The sequence below is a fragment of the Ambystoma mexicanum genome, chromosome 14, assembly GCF_040938575.1.
Source record: "Ambystoma mexicanum isolate Mex_15411 chromosome 14, UKY_AmexF1_1, whole genome shotgun sequence".
NCBI lineage: Eukaryota > Metazoa > Chordata > Amphibia > Caudata > Ambystomatidae > Ambystoma > Ambystoma mexicanum.
The window spans coordinates 344780261-344804275 of NC_090940.1; positions in this window are offsets into that span (position 1 = coordinate 344780261).

Genomic DNA, 24015 nt, shown 5'->3' on the forward strand with positions numbered 1-24015 from the left:
GGCTGCCACAGGCAATGTGTGCCTTGTCAAAAACCACCAGTCCCATCATAAGATCCAACTAGGGCCAATTACAAGTGCAACTATAACATATGCATGTGGACCTGGACTCTCCATGACTGCTGCCACCAGACGTGCCACCTTATGATTCCACATTAAAGGATGTGAACAAAGGATGTGAACTGAAGACATTCCATTGTCAGGCTCACTCACTGATTACCTGTGAAAACCATGGTAGGCAAAGGAAGTTGACTGGCTAGACATCACTATGTATGTTTGCCATCACCTGGAGGTGTTAACTGACCAAGTATAGCCATACTCACCAAAGCAGCCATGATATGCCATATTGTTCAAAGTCTGATTGATGCACGTATCCCAGGAGTTTAGTGGCTGCTGGCATGTATTAGCCATACATACATCATGGAAATCAACGTAACTGAGCCAGCCATCAATGGGGACATTACTAACTCAATGAGACATTTGCACTATCGGAGTACTAGCCATGTGTACAAACACGTGTATGGCTCGCTCACTGAGACAAGCATATGCCACTGGCTGTATCCTCGCACTAGCTGCACCTGCATAGGCATAGCCCTGGTGTGCCTTGCATCCACCTCAGGATGATCTGCATGCCCTCTGGGACTTCTGTGGGACAGAAGCAAGAGAGCATGCAAAGCTCCAACACTTAGGGGAAGGACAGGTCAGCCACACATGCACCGGCTGGCCAGTCTCTACCGGGGGTGGTGTTTGAAGGGGATAGAGTGGCCTTAGACACAACTGGAAGTGGGGGGTCATGCTGCGTACCACCACCAGTGTGGTGACAGGGGGGGTTGGCATCCCGTAGAACGATCGTTCTGAACTGTTACACATACATACTTGGTGGTGAAGGCTGAACAGCATGGCCAAGAAGGCCAGCACTGGGGAAAACGACAGCCATCCCTGTCCACTATGAACTGGCCACCAGGGAGCTTCTAGGACTCTCAGACTCTGTTCTGCCTGTAGGGGGACGACACCCATGTAAGGGGGCCCACCTGAGGGGGCATACCCTTGACACAGTCCCAAGGTGGGTGGATCCATTACCTAAAACTTTGGCCATGAATGTGGGAGGCACGCCCAAATGGAGAAGACTTTGTGGGTGCCCCCAGGGAAAGGTACAGTTCAGGACCACAGATCAACAAACACAATGAGGGTGTGTTGTATGCACAGATGGGCTGGGTCCCCCCTCTGGCACCAGCAGGAAGCTCAATTCAAAGAGTGTTAGCACCAACAGGAAGCTCGATTTAAAGAGTGTTAGCACCAAAGAATACACCAAAATAGGAACTCAGGAACAGAATAGTCATTGGCAGTGAAGTAAACACATTCCACCAGAGTATGTCATGCACTGTGGACTCAGGGGTTAGCCTGCACTGGGATGTGGGCACAAGTCAGGGCATTGATTGCAGGCATACAAGCCAGGAACACTCACTGTCAGGTTGCTTGGGGGCCTGTGGGGTAGCATTGGATGCAGGGGAGGGAAAGGGACATCACGAGATGAGGGGAAGTGTGGGGGAGCTGATGGTAAATTTGAAAGAAGGCAAGAGGGATTGGGGAGAGAGAGAAGAAAGAGGGAAGAATGAGCAGTTGGGTATGAAGAGAGAGAGTGGGAGTGGGGAGAAAGGGTGTGTTTTGCTGGTAGGGAGATGATGGAACAGAAAGGGGCTTTTAGAGTAGGTGAGGGCTGAGAGATGGGGAAGAGAGGAAGAAAGAGACAGAAGGATAATAAAAGAAGGAAGCTGGGGTGGAGAGGCCAGGAGGTACACTGATGGAAACATAGTACAGTTGAGGTTGTAGATGGACAATAGGGGGAGAGGGTGAAGGTCAGACTGGGAAAGAAAGACCACCTGCTAAACGGGACACCTCAGCTTCTTGTCCCCCAACCCACATGTGTATAGGCGCGTTATAAATGCCATATCATATCATATCATATCATATCACATCACATGGTCAACACACCATGGCAAGCAAACCAGAAAGAGACCCAGGTCCTCAATTCCCATGCATAACAGGCTGTGGCACCCCATTCCAGACTCAGCCCACCAACATACCACCCTTGTTGGACACAGTAGTTCATGGACAGGTCATCACTCTGCAGCTTTCGCTTCACCCTCAATCAGAGCACACACACCCAGGATGAGATATTCCGAGGAAGGGTGTGGGAATCATAGGGTGTAGAGCAAACCATGGGGTGTAGTGCAAAAACTAGCAGGGACTTTTAAGGTATCACAAGGAGGAGGGCACAGCCTGATGTGAGGTTTTAGTTGTGTTGGTAGCCTGTCAGCCAGTGATAGCCAACATTGCAGTGATTCAGTGAGGGTAGGATAGTCAAGGGAAGGATCATCTAAGGATGTGGAACTGTAGATGACAGGATCTACAAGCAGCATGCATGTGGGAATAGAGTATTCTGTCAGAATCCATGGTGCATCACAGGTTCTACACTGAGCTTGACGCTGTGGGAGTGGGGTTTAGGAAGTGCAGCCAGGGTGTGGGTTGGTGGAAGAGTGCTGCATTACTGGAATAAGATTCCACTTTCACCAGGATATAGGAGGAGATGGATAGCTGCCAGGCAGTGGTATGAAATCTGTGCATGCCGAGGTGAGGTCAGGATGTGGATGACCGGGGTCTTGGAAAGATGTTGGTGTAATCTAACTAGTTGTCACAGGACAGGGCTTGTGAGCAGATAAGAATGGGTAGACCGCTCAGGCACGGGTTGAAGGGTAGAGTGGATAGGAGGTCACCCTGCAGGACTCCTTGGAGACAGGGTGGGGGAGAGGAGAAGGGGGGCAGGAAGAAGATTTGTGAACGTTCTGCAAGGTAAGAGGTGAACCATCTTAAAGCTGAGTCCATGGTGTCCAGAGAGTTGAGCCTGTCAATGAGGTTGCTGTCATTGATAATATCAGAGGCTGCCGGTTGGTCAAAGAGTATAAGTGCAGAACAGCCTTATGAGTCTGCTGTCCTTTGTGGAAGTGCAATGAGAAAAACAAAGGACACGCATGGTTGATCAACGGGATATAGAAACACACAGACATGTAACGCAACTCACATCTTCAGTGACAGTCACCATCAGTAAATCACATGATCCATGCAAACCCTCCGTTTGCCACTGCATGCCAATATTGGGGTGCAAACATCACCAGCCATGAACATGATTGACAGTGCAACCTTACCTGCAGGCAGAGCTGTACCGTTGTGATTCCCTCACCACCTCCACCTGACACTGTGCATCCACATTGGGGCATGGAGCGCCAGTGTCCAGCAGAGGGTATCAGGAATGGGGTGGAAAATGGGTGTTGGGTAGACCTCTCAGGGAGTGCAGCTATTGGATGAGGCAAGATACCTGTAACAACGTAGGATATTGGATTGAAACAGCAAAAAAAAGTAATTCATGCAATCTGCACAATGTGTAAATCAATGTCAATTGTATATGTGAGGCGGTTGCAATCCACTTATCCATGGCACTTGCGCATGGCTGCATGTCCAGTCCTCCATTCAGGAAGGCCTTGAGTGGGCAATGGCACATCACTCAAGGTGACAAAAGAAAAAGTGTGCATCTTGGACGGGGGTAAAAAAGAAATAAGTCCACCCTGGTGTGGGAAGGGGAGTTCTGGGTGAGGAAGTGTCCACATAAGTAAAAAATCAACTACATAAAAACTGTCATCCTGTCGTGGATCTTCAGGTCGTGGTGGGGGTTGTAGTGTTTCCCCTCCATGCAGTGTCAAAGCTTGTTCTTCATTGGCTAGGGCCACTTGTGACACAGATGCATGCATGAGTATCCCAATGGGTGAGAGGTCATGATGAACTTCCTCATGAGTGGCCACAGTGTCCACATGAACGCTCACCCATAATGCATCAGAGTGCCAGGAGAGCATCTGCCTCAAGGCATCCATCGCTCGGTGGAGGTGGGACCTTTTAACTGAAAAGACATCATGCAGTAAAGCCCTCAAGCTCTCCATCTCTCTCCAACCCAGAGGAGTGCAGTTGAAGGCTCTGCTGCACTGGAAAAAGTCAGGTTAGGTAAGACAAACAAAAGCAAAATGTTTTGAGGGTTCACAAATGGAGGGACAATTGCACCTAAGGGAAATATTTCCTAACACACACCCAGGCTCCGCACATTCCCATGGCGGACAGGGGCCATTCACCACGCAGTGGTCCAACAGAGCATTGCCTGCTGAGGAATCTCTTCTGAGTAGGCAAGTACGTTTGTGGCTAAGGAGGGTGCCTGGCCGTCAAATGAGCCTCGATGACCTACACTGCAACAGCAAGTCAGCCTGTACAATTGGCTGCCTGAAATCCACAGGTTCATTTGAACACTTGGTTCATCTTGGGTTGGACTGCTTGTCCAGCCATGGCCATTAAGACAAGAATCTACATACCACCTGTATTGTGACAGTGTTGACTGGAGAGCATGCCCCATCAGGCAGTGCCACCTTACATGGGTCTCTCTCCCCTGAAAGCAGTGCTGTGGCAGAGTAGCTAGCACTTCCCCAGTGGTCATGTGAAAGTACAGTGACGGGGGCATGGACACAGGGCCTGTGTGGGCCCACATGATCCTTGCCCTTGCACTTCTCAGCTGTGCTTGTTTGTCAACTGTAGTTCGGGGTGACAACAGTTCCACAAGGTGCCAGGGCCACCCTCCACCACAATCATTACATTTCCAGGACTTCTTCAGTCACATTGAGTACTGTGGGAAGTCCACAGTGCAGTGTGACATTTATTAAAAGACAGCAGACACAGGGCATGTGGCATGTCCCAGGTCACAAGTCTTTTTGATTTGGCTCAACACACAGATGTGTCTGTCACTGGTAGACCCTGGCCCAGTGTTGGTGACTGAAGGCCAGACCCTGGATGGTGGTCTTATTGCTGGCACTGCCTCATGACCACACATCCTTCTGTTCCTTTGGCCAGTTCCTTTGGCCATGCATAATTGCCCATGTGGCTGGGTTAGGCCGTCCTGATGGCCTGAGTAACAGCTGGACCAGCTATGCCCCAAATTGTTCTGGAGCCGGGCTCCATGGACCCCACGTTGTGCAGGAATTGTTCTCTGTGGTAGGAGTCTCACTGTGTGACGGACATGTGCATGGGAACATGAGGGGCTCCTCCATGCTGGTACCAGGCCACTAGAGTAGGTGTGTGACCACAAGTCTGGATGCTGTTGGGGTGGCTGAGCAAGGGACAGAAGTTGAAGGTCCAGGCTGGACACGGGCCCCAGTAGGTGTCCCAGGGAAGTGCTCGTGTAGCTCCATAAGGCAGCTGTTGACCCCGGCCCTCTCCAGGCGGTATTGCTATAATTTATCAATGGCATAACCATTGTATAGGGTATGGAAGGCAAGTTTCCCTGTCCAATGCGTGGCTCCTCGTGGCCATCCTATTTGTAGTCCTTCCCAAGCTGCATGTGTATTCATGAAGAAAAGGTGATTATGCGAGAAATGCAATGGTGTTAGCGAGACATGTTCCCAGGTGCACTTCCCATGGGCCTGCAGGGTTAAAAATTGCTGGGTGCTGGGAGCTATTTACACAAATGAAACGATGACACCTATGGAGTTAGTTAGACTCCATAACCAAAGGAAACACAAGAGTAAAACACATATCAAAATACATGAGAGAGTGGGAAAAAGGCTCACACACTCCAGGTAAAACAAGTCAAGTCCTCAAAATCCAGCAAAGTTGCTGAGGGTCTCTAAGGTGAAGGGAATTAGCACATATTTGAGAATTCTCCCTAACACACTCCCACGTATGGACACCCACCCACACACATCTGCAACATCTGCATTCACCCAGTACCTGTTCTCATGTCATGCATCACCTCTGGCACTGGAATGCAGCTGAGTCACATGATTGATGGTTCAGTCAAGGAGCACACAAACATGAGTCGCTCACTCTCTGACAGGCGTCACATAATCCAAACATAGGCATGTTCGGGGTTGCTCACTGGCAGGGACTTTTCCACCCCTACCTACCTGTCTACTTTAGCACAGGCTGAACTGCACCCAGGCATTCTTTGTAATTAGGCCCAATGTGTGATTCCTTGGACGGTTGTGAGGCCATTTTGATGACACAGAGGCACTATACATTTGCCACTTTTCATTATCCTATCACATGTATATGGAGTCGTCACAGTATAGATGGTGCAACTGTATGTTGTCCTGTTGATGTGTAGCAGAGTGTGGTCTTCCATGGAGTAATGGAAGATGCCCCTGTTCTGGCTTCAACAGCAGTGCTCCTAGTTGATTGTGTTGGAGCAGATGTGGCAGGTATACTTCATGGTGGATGCGGGCCAGAGGGGTTTTTCGTAAATTGTAGCTCCACATTGGATTGGTACGGGTGTGAACTAGCAGGGGCTACCTGGGGTAGCAGGCGGAGGTCAGTGGGTGTGGCGCGAGGTGTGAGGACTTGAGGGGGCTGCCTGGGGTTGTGGGAAGAGGTCAGTGGGGGTGCTGGGAGTTGTCAGGTCTTGTGGTGGCTGCCTGGGCTTGTGGGTGGAGGTCAGTGTGGGTGGTGGGAGGGCTTTAAGAGGCTGCATGTGGGTTAGGGTGGAGGTCAGTGGTGGCTGTGGGAGGTGTGAGGATTTGAGGGGACTGCCTGGGGTAGTGGACAGAGGTCAGTGGGGGTGTTATGAGGCGTGAGCACTTGAAGGGGCTGCTATGACTTAGGGGTAAAGGCTCACAGTTTGGGTGCAGTTTGAATTTATGGGTAACAGTACACAGTTTGACCGTGGTGCTGGCTTGAGTTGAGGGGGATGGTGCACAGTTTCGCCCGGTGGAGTTACAGGTGATGGTTCGCAGTTTTGCCAGGGTACTAGCTTGAGTTGCGGGGGATGGTATGCAGTTTCTCTGGGGTGCTGGCATTAGTTACAGGGGACAGTTTGCAGATTCTTCGGGGTGCTGCCTTGCGTTACGGGGACGGTTCTCAGTTTTGCTGGGTGCTAAATGGTGGTGCAAATGCAGGCGTAAATGTTGTGTGAATGCGCTAGTAATGGTTTGCTGTGGGCGTGTTCTAGGCAATAGGCGCATACTCATGTTGTTTGCGCTACAGGTTACTTTGCGCTTTTGAATCCGTGAATCACCGAACAGTGCTAGGTTTTTCGCTCACGCAAGTGATCACAATGTCATTTATTTGGCAAAGTACTTTGTGTGGACTTAGCACTTTTTCTATGAATAATTTTTAGTTCAGGTAAAAGTCGTTTTTCTCTTACTATGTGCCTACTTTTAAACATCCACCTTTCTTCACTGTGCACATAGAAGAGAGCATTATCTACACATGCCGTGATGCGGCAGCAAGAAGATGGAAACTGATTCTTGATCTTTGAATGAGCTTTTGATATCAGTCTTCTCTGTTTGTCTGGATGTTGAGTAGAATTTTCGAGGTATATGTCCCACTTCCAAATCTACTTATCACTAGCTTCTAGCAGGAGCTGTGTGTGAATGCAACTAGTGAAAATATCCTGTGAGAGCCCGCTCTTTCAGTAAGTCAGGAAACAAAAATAGAAGGAAGCAAACATTTCTTGAGAATTAACTTTGTGGCAATCTTTTAACTGCGCAGGCTTTGCCGGATTTAAACAGTTCGCCCATGTTATTCCCCAGAATACTGGTGCAATCTGATAGGTCGTCAGTTCTGCAGCACTGTCACTGGTTTAAAAAAGGGTTGTGTTTCCCAGTTGTTTTAGGGGGTAATTCATGGAATAAATGTGTGCCGAAATTTGTGGCGCAAGCTGGCGCAAGCGTGAAAAAGCTAGGGCACGCGTGTGAATCGCACGCATGCGATTCATGGAAGGCCCTGCGCATGTTTTTCCCAGGATGTGCGCCAAATCTGCGCTTACCTACATGTCACTGCGACTTTCCAAACGCATGCGCGACAGGAACGGGGAAAGCGCACAACTTCTCGCTCACACACCTAAAAAAGGGGCGGAACACGGGAAATGGGGAACAATGCGTGAAAATGTAGGCGTAACGTGGGAAGTACCGCTGGGAAACACACGCAATGCCCACACGCTAGTGAACAACACGTATTCATGGAATCAGATAGGGAAAACCCACGCACATCAAAACACACGCACACGCACAATTACGTCCGTCACACGAAAGCAGGCGGAAGCGCCCCCGCGCAGCATAAAAGTGCGCGCAAACAACAAATAAGCATATACAGCTACGATGAATGGCCAATTCCTCGCAGCAGTGATCGTGGGACACCGCAGGAGGAGGAGAATAGCCAGGCCCCGCATTTTTTTGCCCAGGACCAGCCTTTTTGGGATGCCTGATGACCAGGTCTATGGCAGTTATAGGTTTCCACCTCATATCATCCTAGAGCTGATCAGGGAGTGGGAGGATGAACTCACATCACCCACCCTGTGCTCCCAAGCATTGAGCCCCTTGGAGAAGGTACTCAATGTACTGCATTTTTTGGCCACTGGGTCATTTCAGTGGACAATAGCCATAGTGGGGGGCGTCTCACAGCCCACACAGTCACGTTGCCTACACCAGGTGTTGGCAATCATCACTGCGTGCCCCTCAGTCCGCAGGCACATATACATGCCCAGAACACCCACAGAAAGGCAAGCCGTGGTCCTGGATTTCTAAAGGGTGTCACATTTCCCCAAAGTGCTTGGTGCCATAGAGTGCACCCATGTGGCCCTACGTCCACCTAGGGCCAGTGAGCACATCTATCAAAACCGCAAGCACTGGCATTCCATCAACGTGCAGGTGGTATGTGATGCCAAGGGAATTATTACCTCTGTCTATGCAAACTATCCGGGGCCCACCCATGATAGTTTCATATTCAGAATGTCTGCCCTGAGCCGGGCCCTGGAAGCTGGGAAGCATGGCGACAAATGGCTCCTAGGTGAGTACAAATGCCTGTGCACATGCATGCATGTCACACACAGACAAATACACAAGTCCAACTAATGACAACCATTATCACCTTACCAGGGGACAGTGCCTACCCTCTGAGCACCTACATGATGACACCAATACGGAACCCCACCACACCACCCCAGGTAAGATACAACGCAGCCCATATTGCAACCAGGGCCGTAGTGGAGCGCTCATTCGGAGTGCTGAAGTCACGCTTTCGCTCCCTTGACCGCTCTGTTGGACAGCTTCTATATGCATCCCCAGAAGTGTGCAGGATCAATGTGGCAGCATGTGTCCTGCACAACTTTGCAACACGGCATGGCGTACCGGTGGACATGGTGGTGCCCCCACATCCCCAACCACATGCACGGCCGCTACATATCGGAGGGGAAAGGGCATGTGGCGAGGCAGCCCGTACCCAGCTTGTGGCCACATTTTTCACCTAAACTCCAACCCCTGCGGAGTGCACACAGGCCTGGCACATACCAGGTCACAATCGATGATGAGAAAGGGACAGTTAACTGTCACAACCTTACCACCATGAGAATGTGTCCACGGAAGTGCCACATTGTGTGCATCCCTAGCTACTTAAACACAACCAATCGCATGTGACCAAAGGGAACACATGCAAGGTGCATACCCCCCCTGCAAAAAACAGGGAATGAAAGTACTGGTGTGCTATCCAAACCCTCCCAACCCCCACGACCCCCCTCTGTCACACCATACCATGTATTCAACGGCAAAACATCCAACTATATGCACAACACATGACACAATAGTCAGTGCCACGTGAGACATGTAAATACGCACCAGACAATCACACCTGACATGGAATCACTGACCAAAACCTCACACCCTGAAAACGGTGGCACAAATCCATGCCACCAGTGATGCGAGCAAGAGAAGTCAGAATAACTGTTGGCATGCACATTGGACAATCGAAAACTGCCATACCAAACATGGCTCACTGGACAGCACTGTGAGTGTGAATTGCGTTGGGGAATCCCCTTGAGCATCATTTAAAAAAAGTGCAATCAACCAAATAGTACCCTGTCATGCATGTACACGATCAATGACTCGAAAGTGAACATGGATTGTCGGGACACAGCATGCCTGAGAAGGCAATCTGGGTGCACGTGTGTGCATGGTGTCAACGTAGTTGGTGGGGGGGTGTTGCCTAAGTGTTTGCATCAGTAGGGACATGCATCGAATACATGCAAGTGAAATGAAGTGAGCCTCAGTGTCCAGTACACAGCACATGTGAACATTGCACTCAAGGACCCCCCTGTGTGTTAAACCGCACCCATCCCCTGACATCTCAAAATAAAGCACAGCATAGGATTATCCATTGACCAGCAGAACATATCATGTACAGAGTACCCCACATCGACAATGGCAGACAGTGACCCATTACTGATTCATTGAAAATCCTTACACGGCGTACACACAAAGTCCAGCAAAGCGCCTCAATGAGGGAGGGAACAAGGGAGAAGAACAGTACATTCCTACAAGTCCTTCAAACAGTCCACAATGTGAAAATGAACTACCAAATCAAAGTACATATTATAAGTGCCTGGAACAATAAGGAAGAGTCCAGGGAGGGAATGTGGGAATGTGGGAAAACAAAACTAGCATCAACATTGCTATGCCTGACGGCAATAGTTGCAGTGCAGGAGTCACATAAGGAGGGGAGTGAGGAAAGAGGAGGGAAGAGGTGAGGAGAGTAACAAAACAAGTGACAAACCATGGAAGGTCGACAAAGAATCAAGATAGTGCTGGGGAGGGGGAGAAGAAAGACAGAAGGGAATGTGAAAGAGACGTTCTGTAATCAGTGGTGGAGGGACCAATGATAAAAGTAAGTGCCAGAACAATACTAAAAAAGGTGAAGGTGGGGGGATAGATGGAGGCAGAAGGGGAAATGTCTGCAAAGAACAAATGGCTACAGATGACAAGGAGGAGGGGAAAGGGTGGTGGAGAGGGAGAGGGAGGAGAGAAGGGAGGAGGGGGGCAAGGTCAAAATACATGAAGGGGGAGATGGGGAAATAAAGCACACACAGGGGACAGAGGGAAAAAAGGCAGTGCAGAAGGGGAGGGGATGTGATGGTGAAGAGGGGAGACAGAGGGAGACTGGCAGGGGCAGGGTAGACAGGGGGACAATCAAGGGACCCAGAAGGCTGGTGGACAGGGCTAAACAGGGCCTCCATTGTGGGCTTTTGGTAGCGGTGGCAGGCTCCAGCCTCCTGGTTGGCCGGATGGCCAAGTGCAACCAATGGGAGGGGGAGCAGGTCCAGGACACAAACATGACAGTCAATTCAAAAGCAATGTGGCCATACTTCAAATGGCACATCAAAGCACCAGCCAGGGCTGCAAGATGGCCAAAGTGGTGCAAGCAAGGAATGGGTGGTCTTTGAAATGTGTGGTGACATGGATAACTCAGCGTGCAGCCTTCATGTGTCATATCCAAATCACTATGGAGAAAGTGTCCCAATTCAACATTGTCAGCACATGGACCCCTCCCACCATCAGTGTGTGTTACACAGCCATAGGGTGTGGTACCACCTACAGCAGCAAGTGCATTAACATAGACAGTCAATACATAACAACTATCATAAGCAACATGATGAAATGCACAGTCAACAGAATACTCACCAAAGTGAAGAACAGACATGCATTGGATAATCCATCCGGAATACCCACTAGGGGTGTACACACTAGTAGGACTGCAGGCTGGCCACAGATATGACGGAAGCCCAATGCCCCTGTGTGAGATGCTGTTACACCGAGCCATCCTTGCGAGCCCATGGAAAGAGAGAGGAAAAAACTATTGTTTGCAGGAAAAAAATATTTGCAGGAAAAAAAGTTTTAAAAAATTGCAGGAAAAAATCAAAATGGCCATATATGACCCAGGGGGTGGGGGACACCCAGGAGGGGGAGGTACAGGGTGCACCTCAACACCCACATGTGTAGATGTTGAGATTTAAAAAAATACCTCACTGGGCTCAGGGCCTGCACGGCCGACCTATGTGGGAGATAGGTTGTCATCGTCACCCTCTGGATGGAAATCAGAAGGTGGACGTGGCTCAGTTGACTCACCATGCCTAGCCGCGTCTTACCCCTCAATGGCAGCAAGCATGCGGTCTGGTAAGCCAGGTCCTGCATGGCAATAAGACTTAGGTCAGCATGCATTACCTCACGTGTCACACGTGCTTCCTCCTGCAAGGACTGACGTGTGAGATGGAGTTCTGCCTGCATGGCCTCACATGAAAAACGGAGAGACTCCTGGCTTGCATGGTGTTCAGCTGAGATGGTTCTTTCAAGCTGCAACATCCTGTCTTCTGTCAGCCTACTCTCGTCCATCCAGAGCGCAGTCAGAGTAGATCGGAAGGATTGGTGTTCCACCCTCAGGGCCTCACGGTGTGCCTCTACTTGAGCATTAAGTACTTGACGCAGAGTCACCATTTCAGCCTGGCGCGCCCTGTCAGACGCCGCCATGCCCAGCCTGAGTGAGTGGCACGTGACTTCGTAGCCCACTGCTGGAGCACCATTTGCCTTACAGAGGGGATGATGGAATGGGTCACACTTTCCATACCTTGAGCAATCATCTCAACTTCTCCCCCTGTTGCTGTGCTATGGCAATCATGGAATGCTCCCACTCAGTTGACCCCAGTGGCACATGGCCACCGCGTTGCCGGACACCAGACCTGCTGGACCCAAGGAGCCGTGGTCCTTGCTGTTTTGGTGCCGCCCACAGCTGCAGGACTGCATCCCTCCATCAACCTGATGCCCTAGGAACATGGCCAACTGTTGTTGAGTGTGACCGTGCACTCACAACCACCACAGGTGGACATCCCAACCCTGCCTGGCCCCCTACTGCAGGTGTCGCGGACAGAAGATCATCCAACACAGAATCACTTACCGGCGACGACATGTCATGATGCAGATTCGGCTCAACATAGTGGTCAGAGGATACATCAGAGCCTGACTCAGAGTCAGCTCTGAACACGATGGCCTGGAGCACCTGTGGGTTCTCGTGGGCTGCCACCCCACGACCACTATTGGTGCCTGGTTGGTCATGTGAACTGACCACTGTGTCTGGGATGAAATCTTCATCCTCTGTCGCCAGTGCGTCATCACCTGCAACATAAAGAAAACAAACAAGGACACACATGTCAGTAGCACATACCACACACATACAGTTCACAACATTGACAGCCAAATAATGAAACAGTCATGTCACAGGCAACTCAAACCCCAACATGCATCCAGTGGCTTTGCAATGCAAGGGTATTCCAAAAGCAGAAAAGGATGTGTGCAAAATGTGAAGGCAACGCATGTATTGCATGTTGCACATCATCTGCATCACACAGAACCTCTAGCAGGCACATATTCAATCGGGAATGAGAGATGGCAATAAAGAGATGGCACCTACCATAAGCATGTGGGAACACACAAATAGCCACAACTAGAAATCAAACTAAACACACCATGATACATGTAACATGCATGTTCATGTGCAGCACTCGACTACCATCAACTATGCAAAGTACACGTGTCACAGAAGGCACCTACACTAGTGCCTTTCTATACAGTGAAAGGAGGGACATGGGTACATACATGTCAGGTAACCATCACACAGCAGTATTGCAGTGCATGTGTAGCTCCTCAACTTCCAACATCAACACGTACGTAGTGATGACAATCTCCAAACATGACGGCAGTGTAAGGGCAATTGCAGCCATCATGTGCAAATGGCATGCACCATGTAGCATGGATTTGGTCGAACACCCACCATCTGGGCAATAGCAGGGAGGCACTGCATGGCAATAAAATGTTCCTCAGAGAACTGTGCATTGCCAGACAGTGTTGGCATGCATCTATTGCTTTTTCGTTATTGAAATGTCACTACAGCCGATGAGAAGTGGACATGATGGAGGACAGATGAGGAACCATCAATAGTACACACACCCATGCATTTAGAAGACAAAACCAGTTGAAAAGAGGCAGTGGGCTTGTAACAGGGGGAGCCATGTGCATGATACAGATGTGGACAGTCTGAAGTTGTGCATGATGACACACAGACCTACAGTGAGCATGGCATGGCAGTCCAAATGAGATGACACACAGATCATCCTGGACACATAATACAATGAGCAGGTGGTCAAGGACACCTAGGGGCATATATGGAATGCACATGGAACATGATTGTGCTCACATGTGCATGGGGAACCACTGCCATCAGCACAGTCAGAGTGAGACACACTGCACCAAGGACAAAGGATGTATATGACATGTTATGACATCTCATCAAGATTGCACTCATACACAAGTGGCTCAGAGCGCAAACAAGCTAAGCGAGTGGAACAAGGGAGAAAAGGAATTCAAAACAACTATCATACTGGGCACAGTGACATTGAGAACACACAAGTGCATGGAGAAGGGATAAAGGGTTGAAGACCTTTGAAGGGGGAGAAGGGGAACGTGCCAAACGAGGAGACCAAAGAAGGAAAATTAAGTACAATGATAGAATAGGCCTTCAAAAGGTGGCAGTGCAGCCAGCAAGTGGAAAGTTCAAGGTAATTTGGATAGGGCAAATCTGATGAGTGCAGAAGAAGAGTGGGGGGCTGTATGGGCACACGCACAGGACCCATTGCAATGGGAGGTCTGGAGGCAGTGCAGCAGGGAGGCAGGGTGAGCAGGTACCTTGGCCCGAAGGACAGAGTGTGTGCAGGGGCACAGTGCCAACAGAGAAAACTGTTCATCTGGGGAGAAGAGGGGCTAATGCAGGAGCAAATACGAAGGTCTTGAAGTGCTTCCGGAAGCAGATATGTTTCTCCTTAAGTTTCAACGTGTACCCAGCCAAACACACAGATCTGCCCCCAGCTTATCTATTCAATTAACGACTGATCCGGAGGGAGTGTGAGGTAGAGGAGCAAAGGACTCAAGAGGGGAGGAATTGGCAAGGGATTGTTGAAGGTATTTTGGACCCAGTCCCAAAAAATCAATGTGCCCAATGCAGAGGGTCTGAAGTATCATCCTTGCATCCACTGGTAGCCAATGAAGGGATTAAAGAGCTGTAAAGGTAGGATCCAAGTGCAAGAAGGACAAGTCTCGCAGTCCTATGCTGGATTAGTGGTAGAGGGCGGATTGTGGAGGCAGGTCGAATATTGGAAGAGCCTGTCACAGTACTCCAACCTTGAGTAAAACAGAGCATGAGAGACGGTGAGCATGTAGGTGAATGATAGGAAAGGCACAGTATCCCTGAGGAGGTGAAGTTAATCTATATCAAGATACGTCAGAAATGTGTGTGGAAAAGGAATGTGTTGAGTCAAAGGTGACCCTGAGCTTGTTGGCCTTGCAGGTGGAGATAAGAGGAGGGCCAAGTGGGGCTGGCCAGAGAGTGAGTGGAAAGGGTGGCGAAGGTGTACCGATGAGGAGGATGTCAGTCTTGCTGGCATTCAGACAGAGATCGTTGGTAGTACACCAATTGCAAATGGCAATGAGGCTATTAGAAATAAGGGAGGGAGAAGAGGTGGCCAAGGGCAGCCTGGAAATGAGTTGGTTGTCATCAGCATAGCACTGAAAGTCGTAGCAGAAAATGAAAATGCAGTAGGCGAGAGCTACCAGGTGCTGTTTGTAAAGTCAGGCCGAGAGGTCAGACCCCTGGTGAACACCACAGGTAAAGAGGGAGATTGAAGAAAGGAAGGAGCCAACTTGTAGCTGGGAGGGTCACACATGCAAAACACACATGTCATTGAGTTACACTCATCAATACTCACCAGATGATGCATCATAAATCATCCTCTCTCCCACTCCACGGATTTGTTCTTCCGGGATGAACTCTGAAGCAATCTCCTCATGCGAAGTGAGTTCATCCTCCTCTGGTGGTGGCCCACCACCAGTCACCAGAGACATGGAATAATTGGAGGCACGCTTTTGTTTTGCACTGCATCGGGGGTCATTCCAACGCTTGTAGCAGTCCTGAGCTGTGCGCACCTGGAATCCCATGGCTGTCACACCATCTGCAACATGCTGCCAGTGGACAGAACGCTGTTGATGCATTGTATGGCACTGTGGGCCCACAAGCATATCGCGTTGGTATTCCGGCACGTAGTCCACAAGGAAGTCCAGTTCCTGCTAGCAGAAAGGCTCCTTCCTTGAAGTGCCAGAAGCTGCAGCCGTGTCTGGGGTCCCAGCCTCTTGAGCAGAAGCATGCTTCCTCCTTTTGGCAGGTGGTACTGACCCTGAGTGGCCAATGTGGCCCTGATCAGTGGGGGCAGTGGCGCTGGTGGACTGGACCAAGGCAGTGGGTGTTGCCTGCACGTCCTCCTCTTGCACCCCAGCAAGAGGAGGACGTGCAGGCATCAACAGTCAGGGCACGTGCACAGCAGCAGCAGGCTCAGGGTGGGAGCGACATGGCTTGGGGCCATCAACATCCCAGGAGCAGGCATCAGCCGGAGGGCAAGAGGACCCAGGATAGGAAGCGTCTTCCGTGTGTTACCGGTTGGGCCAGCAGATAGATGCAGAACGGCAGCGGGCAGAGGAGGCTCGGCTCACAATGGTCAGGGCGGAGAACTCCATGTGCCGGGCCTTGAGGCAGGCTGAGTGCCTTGAGGCAACTCGCAGGGAGTTGGAGGAGGCCATGGCTACGTCCCTGCGAAACCTCGAGGCCAGGGAAGAGGCCCGCCTCCAGAACATTGACATAGAGTTCATGATGCCCTGGCCCGGAACATCAAAGAGTGAGCCGTAGGAGTAGCCTGCCACCTTTGTACATAGTTCCTAAGGCTTAGGTTTCATTTGTTTTATATATTTTTTTTTGAATTTATGGACTTTGCTCCACTTTATGTATATAGTTTTTTTTCATAGGATTTTTGGTAGGTTTCGTTTTGTTTGGGGATCATGGACCCTTGGGACTTGCAGTGTATATAGTTCAAAACATACTTTTGTTATTTCAACTTCCCATGGATCAATGGTTTTGTTTTTTTTTAAATTTAATTTATATGGTCATTGGCGATGGACCACTTTTCAGTTTTCATGTCGTGGATTTTTGTTTTACATTGGATTTTCCTTTTTTTATTATTGCTTTCATTATTTCTTAATTTGCAAGTTTGATTTTCATTATGTTATTTCATTATGTTTTTTAATACATTTCATATATCTTCATTATTGGTGTTATGTACTCTCATTGGTTTTGTGCATATCTCTATGAGCATTGCCTCAGTCATGTGTTGCCACTGTGTGGCTCTGTTGTACATTCATGCATGGCCATGCTGGTTCTTTTAAGACTCTCATGGCATGGGTAATTTGGGAGTGGGTGCAGTGGATGGTTGCATGCTTGTACTGGGGGCCACGGGGGATTTGGGTTGGCATTAGGGCCATGGGTCTGTTTTGTTATGACATGGTGTTTGGTGGGCCATGAGTCGGGGCCTGCTGGCAGGTGCCCGTCAATGGGGGGTGGGTGGGTCGGTGGGTGTGGGACTCGAGCGGGGCCTGCTGGCAGGTGCCTGTCAATGGGGGGTTGGTGGGGGGACATGAGTCGGGGCCTGCTGGGGGGGACATGAGTCGGGGCCTGCTGGCAGGTGCCTGTCAATGGGAGGTGGGTGGGTGGGGGAGACATGAGTCAGGGCCTGCTGGCAGGTGCCCATCAATTAGGGTGGGGGACATGAGTCGGGGCCTGCTGGCAGGTGCCCGTCAATGGGGTGGGGGACATGAGTCAGGGCCTGCTGGCAGGTGCCTGTCAATGCGGGGTTAGTCGGTGGGTGGGGGACATGAGTCGGGGCCTGCTGGCAGTTACCCGTCAATGGGGGGTGGGTGAGTGGGGTGGGGGTCATGAGTCCGGGTCTGCTGGCAGGTGCCCGTCAATCGGGGGGGGTAGGGGTGGGAAAAATGAGTCGGGCCTCCCAAGTGCATGGTGACATATGGCCTATCTGTGGGGCATGCCCAGGGGTGATGGTAAAGCTAGTTTTACTGCTACAGGATTTATAATAGTTTGATGAGATAGGGCCATAGATATCTGTGACAGAATGTTTAAGTTCTTCTTATGGGAACGTGCCGAGATGCCAACCAGGCTTCATCTACCACTTGGTAATCTGGGGCTTTTCTTCGGTGTTGATCAGAGAATCTTTTCTGTCTTTCCTTGGCTTGGATCAAGTGTTCTGCTGCTTTTTTGAAGGCTTGAGTGATGGTTATATGTAAAGTCTTCACCGCGGGCATTTCCAAGGCCATGGGGGTATCTAATTCAGAAGTACGTGGGTGCCCTCCACATACGGTATAGAATGGACTCTGTCCGGTACTGGTGTGTAGCTAGTTGTTGTAGGCATATTCGGCTATCCACAGCACGTCCTTCCAGCTTTCTTCCACTTGATGTAACATGCACCGTAAGTATTGCTGTAGTGTCTGATTCGTCCGCTCCGTTTGGCCATCAGTTTGGGGATGGTGACTAGTGGACAGATGAATATCGATTTGGGCAATTGCACAACTCTTTCTCCAGAAGTTAGACACAAATTGACTCCCTTGGTCAGAAATCAGGACGAAGGGGAAACCATATAATCGTACGATTTGCTCTAAAAACATCTTTGCCAGACTGGATGCGTTTGGTAGACCCTTAAGCGGAATGAAATGGGCCATTTCAGAGAATAGGTCAACAACCACTAGGATAGTGTTGAACCCTTGACAGGGAGGCAGATCTGTGATGAAATCGAGGGAGAGTGTGTGCCAAGGTGCAGGTAGAATTTCCAGGAGTTGAAGAAGGCCCGCAGGTCTTTGTTTCTGGGATTTATTCTGTGCACAAATGCTACATGACAGGATAAACTGGGTAATGTCCTTTTGCCAGATCGGCCACCAATAACTTCTTTTCACCTTGGCTAGGGTCTTGGCAATTCCTGGATGTCCTTCTATCAGGGGGTTGTGATAACCAGAAATGACTTGTAGTGCCTTATTCAGTAGATATAAACGCTCTCTGAAATACAGAGTCGGTTATTTGTTTTGTAATGTTCACCTTGAGTGGTCCAGTCTTGTAGAGCCTCGGTGTTCATTAGGAGCCGAATTTCCTTTTGGAGTTCGTCCAGAGATAACGTTGTTGTAAGTCCTAGTAGTTTGTCACCTGGTATAATGGCCACAGGGTCTGGGGTTGAATATGGGTTCTCATCAATACCCATGCAGGATAGGGTGTCGGCTTTTCCGTTCTGGACTCCAGGTTGGTACGTGATTATGTAATCATATTCTGCAAAGAATAAAGCCCATCTGAGTTGATGGGATGATTGAGCCTTTGCCGTCTTGAGGTATTGTAGGTTGCGACGGTCATTGATTACTGTGATGGTATGTCTGGCGCCTAGGAGGTAATGCCGCCAAGCCTTAAAGGCTGCCTTGATTGCTACGAGTTCCTTGTCTGTTATTGCATAGTTAAGTTCAGGAGTAGTACATTTTCACGACCAAAAGGCCACGGGATGTAACTGGCCTGTTTCAGGATCCCTTAGGGAAAGAACAGCCCCCATTGCAATGCTGGAGGCATCTGTCTCCATTACATATGGGAGATCTAGGCAGGGGTGTTGTAGCATGGGGGCTGAGGTAAATCTTCTCTTGAGTTCCTGGAAGGCCTTTTCCGCCTCTTCTGTCCATTGGAACAGTTTGTTGTTTTTTCGTAATAAAGAAGTGATCGGGTGCACAAACTGGGAGAAACCCGGGATGAATCGGCGATAAAAGTTTGCAAAGCCGAGCATACTTTGGACACCTTTGACTGAAGATGGTGATGGCCAGCTAAGGATGCCGTCTACTTTGTGCATATCCATCCGGACGCTTCTGGGAGTGAGGACAAAACCAAGGAACTCGACTTCAGTGACATGGAAGGAGTATTTTTCAAGTTTGGTGCATAGCTGGTGCTGTCAGAGTTTTGCAAGGATGGAGCGAACGTGCCTGATATGGTCCTGTTTAGAAGAGGAGAACACCAAGATGTTGTCTATGTAAACTAGGGCACATACGTCAATCAATTCCCGTAGTACATCGTTCATGAAGTACTGGAACGAGGCGGGAGCATTGTAAAGCCCAAAGGGCATCACCTGATATTCGTACAGCACATACTTAGTACAAAAGGCGGTCTTCCATTTGTCTCCTTTCTTTACATGCACGAGATGGTATGCCCCCTTGAGGTCCAATTTGGTGTAAATTTGGGCATCCTTGACTTGGTCCAGCAGTTCTGGGATAAGGGGTAGAGGATAACAGTTTTTAACTGTTACCTGGTTTAGTGCACGGTAGTCGATGCACGTTCTCAAGTCCCCCTCCTTCTTGGGTATGAAGAATAGGTGCGAGTCTGCCAGGGATTTGGACAGCGGATAAAACCATTTGCCAGGTATTGGTCCAGATATGATTTCAAGTGGAGATTTTCAGGTTCGGTGAGTGCATAAACTCGACTACACAGGATTTGTGCACCAGGTACAAGGTCGATCTGACAGTTATATGGCCTGTGAGGGGGTACAGTATTAGCCTGTTCTTTCTTTTTGGAAAACATCTTGGAAACCGTGGTATTCGCTTGGTAGTGTACTTGTTACACCTAGTACCAACACCTCTTTATCTTGGACACGTGTCTCTGGGTCAGATGATGGCATTTCCGCTTCGTAGCACGCATGAGCACACTCATTGGAGAAGGCTAATTTTTTGGCTTACCAGTCAATGTTAGGATTGTGAGCCACCAACCACGGCTTCCCTAGAATCACCCGGAACTGAGGGGCCCTGATAAGGTCGAAGGCAATGGCTTCCCGATGTCCGTCTTGGCACAGAAGGGTCAATTCTGCTGTGCGTTGTGTTACAGGACCAGAAGCTAGCTCCATGCCGTCGACAGTGCTTACCTTCTCAGTTGTCGTTTTCTGACAGAGGGGAAGTCCCATGCTTGTTGCCAGGCCTTGGTCTATGTAGTTACCAATGGCTCCGCTGTCTATGTATGCCTCCACAGCATGCATCCGAGACGGTTGTTGCTGACTGATCAAAATCACAGGCAGGGCAAGGTGTGAGGTCTGTGGCTCTTTTCCTTCGCTCGACAAATGGACCTCTATGCTTGCCAGGCCTGGAAGTTTTCCGACTCTTGTTCTCCTCCTTCTTTCTCTGTAGCTCCAACTGTTCTCCTAGGGGGTTTTACGGAACATTCTCTGAGGAAGTGACCTGATTTCCTGCAGTACAGGTATAATTGCTGTTGTCTCCTTTTGTCTCTTTCGGCCTTGGTTAATGGGCTCCGTACCCCCCCAATTTGCATGGGTTCCGAAGTGTTTTCTGATGAACATGGAATTTTCTCCTTTAAGCGTACATACACAGTCCGATTCTTCGTTCTGGCTCGATCTGTCCTTCAATCTTGCAGCATGTGGTCTAGCTGCACCTCTAGGTTGATGAACTCTGCACAGTCTTTTGGCAGGTTTACCACCTGAGCTAGGACGTCTTTCAATTCCCCCCGTAATCCTTGATGGAATAACGTTGTTCGTTTCTTCTCAGGCCACTCAGTTTCAACGACGAGTCTGTTAAAAGTGGCAATATATGTTAACAAATCTTGGCTGCCTTGGTGGAGGGACAGAAGTTTGTTATCCAGAGCTTGGCCCTGGGTATGTCAGGCGAACAGCTTCTCCATCTCCTGTTGAAACCCCCTGAAATCCTGCAGGAGTGGGTCATCCTGGCTTACTAACAGTATGGACCAATCCGTGGCACTGCCACTCAGATATGACAGAACAAAGGCAACCCGCGACTGATCGTTAGGAAAGGCTCCGGGTTTATAAAGAAAATGGAGGAAGCACTGGTTCATGAATACCGCATATTTTCTTGGGTCCCCTGTAAAACATTCCAGTGGGGCCAAAGGAACGGCCCCAGGGAGGACCACCTGCACTGGAGTGATGGATGTGGCTGGAACCGACAGAATACTTCCTGTCAACGGAGCCTGTCCAGCCTGTGTGTGGAGCAATTGTCTGGCTAATTCATCGGTGCGGTCCTTGGTGACAATCAACTCCCTCCTAAGGGCGTTGGTTTCTTGCCGGGCGGAGTGCACCTCAGTCCCTAATGCTCCCAGTAACTGGCCTAGTTGGTCAGTCTCTGATGTTTCCATGATGCCCAGGTGGATATTTTTAATTGAGGCTTTGCGTTCTGTTACGCTCACCTGGTATCCACGGGGGCGACACACAATACTGGATGGAGGTCTAAACGCTATCCCAGACCCCTCTCTGCCTGGTTATGTGCCAGATGTTGGGTAGCGCCTATAACAGGAGAATGGAGGGCTAAGATACTGGCTCTGTGATGGGTGGACTCCCACCTCCCTCTGGTCCAAATCCTCTCCCTTGGAGTTATTGCTCACCTTAGGTTTTTGTGTGCTGAACTCTCCGTCCTGCATCTATGTGCAGGGGCACATGGTTGGTGCGGGCGTTCCGTGGACATAGTTGCTTCACTGGTCAGTGTGCCCTTATGTCGGGTCCAGACATGGTGTTAATTGCTAACCTGTGTTCTCTTCCCTTCTTTGTACAGGTTTCGGTGATGTTCCGGAGTGATGAGCGATCGAAGCGCTGCTTTCCCAGGTAAGTGCTTTGTTAATGCTAACCTTGTTCCTTCTGACATGCAGGTTGCGGAGAAACCCGGAGACGGGCGAGGTAAGAGAAGCGCAGGGTGCTGCCAGGACTCACTGCTTGCCCAGGTAAGAATTGTTGTTAATGCTGTCCTTGTTTCTTTACCTTTGCAGGTTGCGGCAAACTCCGGAGATGGGCGAGGTAAGTGAAGCGCAGGATGGATTCAAGACCGGTTACTTCACAGGTAAGTGTTCTTGCTCGCTAATGCTGTTCTTCCAGGTTATTAATGGAATCCAGATCTAGGGCTTCAGGATCGGGCCGCCCGAGAAGCAGATGAGCAGGAGCTGGACACGGTGAGCATTACGCTGCAGGAGTGCAGAATAACGTGAAGCGTGTTCTGATGTTTGGGTGTGGTTTAAAGAACTGAGCTGTGTAATAGGCCTCCGTGTTGGGTTAAGGTCCTAAACTGATATTGCTTTTTTCCTGATAATGAGCCTGGCGCCAAAGGTGCCAGGACTGACTCCATGTATGTTTCTGATGGAGTTTTATGGCCCTAGGGCCCTAGGGGCCAGTGTGAAGGGCTGCTGTTATACCTGAGGGGGTCAGTGGCATGGATCGTGACATCCTATTGCCAACCAGACCCGCATCTGCACTCACAGCACCTGTGCACTTTGAAGCCAAATTAAGGGTGGAAAATCAAACCTCTGATGACCCTCTCCAGACCTGCCAAGTACTGACATCACTTATCATGGGCCTCTTGTTCATCCATTGCATTTTGTGCACAGAGAATCACTTGTGGGATACCTTGTGCCATACGGCTTGGGTAGCCCCTGCTTCCTAAAGCCCTCATGAAAGTTGGGAATATCAGCAGATCCTCCCTGACTCTTGGAACCTGTTTTGACCCTTCAGAGTCCCTAACTTTGCCAGCTCCTTATAAAAGTACTTTGTGACTTTTACGCATGACCAAGCACTTTTAAATGTGTATCGAACATTGACCACAAGGCTCCATTCATCATAGGGTTGGAGTTATAAAGTTAGGGTTGTCGATTTCTGTAGATTGATTAGCTGCCCTTTTCCTTTACAGGTATTGGTGTGGTTTAACACTTTACTGCACTGACTGTATATATTTTAGAAACTGTGTTGTTTGAGTGGTGTTCTTACTATCGCATTTCATAATTCACTTGTGTCTATTCTTGGGCCTAATACTTTGTGTATACTACACTCTAACAGTAATTCATGGTGTTTCACTGTGTGTGGTCATCAAAAACTCTGGTCACCATCACTCCTCCTGAGATTTAACCTTGACTGCTCTCCAGGCTACTGTGACTTGGTCTGACTATCTTCCCAGAAGTGTCCCCTGCTTCAAAAACAAGGTTGGCCTCCTAAACCTCTGTTTACAAGAGTAGAGTTTAGAAACCCATTCAACAAAAATGGGTGTACAGCAGTGATGATAAGAACCGAGGTACTTTGGTGTTACACACTGGTGTAGTACCTAGATTACAGTTACAGAGTAACACAGTGACTGGGCTCATCACGAGTTGGGCGGTATCCCAGTGATATTACTGCCGGGATACCGCCCGCGCGAATACCGTTACTATCACCCGGTCCAG